A 2936-nucleotide genomic window follows, 5' to 3' on the forward strand; every position below is an offset into this window, starting at 1 on the left:
GTACTTGATTATTGTATAGTTTTACAATATACATTACATATAAGTAGCATAATTGCATGGATTTGCCAAACTCCTTTCAGCAAAACCAAAGTGAATAATTTGCTTAGCATAGTAACCAGCAAGGATGAATTGAGGGAGCATCTCGCTTCTCTGCAATTTTGTATAGTAATATTGCACTTCGTTTTGTTCACACTGCTATTCCCTGAAGCCTTCTGTTATTCCCTGAAGACTTTGTACTGGAAGGTAGTAGTGTCGATGGAATTAAAGGCTGGCAATGGACTCTGAACAGAAATACAGGATCCATGCAGAAGGCTTGTAAGTTTGCAAACAAAATATAAGTTTGCAAATGCGTATCCCAACTTGTAGTGAAATATTTGTACATCAAAAATCATGTGCTCGAGATACAAACATGTGCAGAATTACACAGGGTAAAAGGGGCGAGCAAAATGTGTTACATACAATTTATTCTGGAATGACACTAAATGGTTTGTAGTATGGTGCGATGCAAGCACTTCTGATTAACTCTGGTGGATAAGTTGAAGTGCGTTCCTGTAAGTGACTGAAATTCTGCAATGGTAAAAATTAGCTCGATTCAAGAGTAGAGAATAAAAGTTTTCACCCACCAGTTATATGTGGATCCAAGGGAAGATAAGGTTGTCGGCCATCAATGTTGTGTGAGCTCATATTGATATGGGGATAATATAAAAGAATGCCCGGAGTGCAGTGTGTACATGTTTGGACCTGCACAAACGAATAAACCATGTAATTGCTAGGACATCCTAACCGTAGTATAGAGATAATAACAAAGTAACTATATGCCTCTATTTCAATATTACACAATCATTCAGTTTGCTCTGATTAATTCTATGTCTGGTTCCTTCTTACTGTGTGTTTTACTGTGATTAATCGCCTATCATGTGGATCTTATTTACCTTTGACTTAGGTGCAGCTGTATAACTATTTGTATAAATTTTATGTTTCATGTTCTCTTTATCAAACTGGGACGGTCACCTAAGGTCTCACTACCCTTTCCATCAGGACACAGTTTGCCTATCACACTTGGATGCATCGATAACTTATCATAGTTTAAAAAGTATTGAAGGCTGAATCGTTTCTATATGATTTTTAACATGTACTTACGATCACAAATGAAAAAAATTGGCATGTACGCTTAATTGTGAGAAACACACTACATATGACTAATGTTTATGCAATTCACATTTAAGCCATCCACTTCTCATGTCTTCTCTCAGGCCCGTGATTGTATTCTATGACAATATAACCAAAGGGATGATAAATGGACTACATATTTGTAAGTTAAAATCTTCATCAGTTATTTATCGATTCAAGAGCACGGAAGGTCATCGGCCATCAGTGTTGTGTGAGGTTAAATTGATTTGGATAAAATATATAAAAGAATGTCTATAGTGTGTTGTATACCTGCAATGCAAGAATAAAGGAGCAAACCATGTTATTGCTAGAACATCCAGATTGCAGAATATAGATGATCACAAAGCGATTGTATTAACCATAAAACTCTTGAAAGGTTTATATCATCATACAAAGTATAGTGTTAATCTATGCAGCAAAATAAGGAATGCAGCAAGAAGATATCTTGAGTGCCTACTACTATGGGGTAGGAATGCTTGCGGTCAGAAGGTTGAACTGAAACGAAGAGGCAGGAAGATGGGACCATCCTGATGAACAATAGTGAAGGAAGGGGAAGGAGAGATATGTGTTTACCTTAATCTGATATAATCCATGTAGCTACTATTTTCATGACAACATGCAGCCAACACTTTAGGCGTACATGAGTTGAAACATAATTATTTGTATACTAACTTGCATTGTGCTAGGTAATCTTGATTCTTGAAAGAAACTGAAATAAAGAAGAAAAAACTCCTGGTAAAGCTGAGACATGATGGTGAGACGGCATATGCATGCTTGGATATATGGAAGTAAACTTCAAAAAACATAGAGCAAGAGATACAATATGTAGTCCTCAAGAACCGCTTGAACTGCTTGACAATCTGGTCTAATCTTTTATTTTCCTGTTGGGATATAGTGCATGTCAAATGAAATTCAGAGCTCCAACCCTCTTAAACTGCTTGACAATCTGATCTAATCTTTTTTCCCTGTTGGGATACAGTGCATATCAAATGAAATTCAGAGCTCCAACCTTCCTAGTATCATAACCAACTATGCATCCTGTACTGATGTAGGAAATCCAGAAGAACAAATCAATAAGCATGCATCATTGGGGATGCAAACAATACAAAAATCTATGAATATAATTATAGAAAGCATGACAAAAATAATCGGCAAATCATTTAAGATTTGAGATTTCGCCCTGTAGTGTAACTTGAGCGGAAACAAACATGTGCGAAGCAAAATCAACAACACAGTAAGGTTAATTTGAGAAATATAAATGGGGATCGATGTAAGCGATTAAATACCTGCTCATCGGCGAGGTCTTAGGCTCTGGAGAAGGAAGAAAGTCGGGGGGTTTGCCCCTGATGCATCGAGCAAACGCTACGACGATGTGGTGGAGGCGCTAGAAGGTCGGAGATGGCACCACAGCTTTGATAGACCTGGAGACATGAAAGCCTTCTCCTAATTCACCCTGTCCAACACCCATAAAGGAGCGCTCCAGAAAATTGATTTTCGATACGCGAAACTTGATTAGCAAATCTTCTAGAGCATGGCCGCTGACTGATGTGAATACTATGGAACCCAGGAAGACAACAGGAAAATTGTCAAATTTGGCTTCCCAACTTCAGATCGGGAATCCTGGAAGACAACAGAAAAATCGTCAATTTTGGAATGCCCCACCTTCCACACACACGATGGCTACAAGTTGGCACCACCGACGATTTCTCCGGGCAGGACGCATCGCGTCGGTGGGTCATCTCCAAGATCTGAGCCTGCCGCAAGGC

The 2936-nt window shown here is 38.6% G+C and overlaps 1 long non-coding RNA gene across 1 annotated transcript; it reads right to left on the minus strand.

Annotated features, from left to right (window-relative positions):
* Positions 1-316: 316 nt before the first annotated feature.
* LOC119323895 lies at positions 317-2930 on the minus strand. Its single transcript, XR_005156618.1, has 2 exons — positions 1744-2930; positions 317-741 (listed from the first exon to the last, which is right to left on the minus strand). It is a non-coding gene; the product is annotated as an uncharacterized LOC119323895 (long non-coding RNA).
* Positions 2931-2936: the final 6 nt, after the last annotated feature.

Source organism: Triticum dicoccoides, chromosome 6B, assembly GCF_002162155.2.
Source record: "Triticum dicoccoides isolate Atlit2015 ecotype Zavitan chromosome 6B, WEW_v2.0, whole genome shotgun sequence".
In the NCBI taxonomy this organism is placed as follows: Eukaryota; Viridiplantae; Streptophyta; class Magnoliopsida; order Poales; family Poaceae; genus Triticum; species Triticum dicoccoides.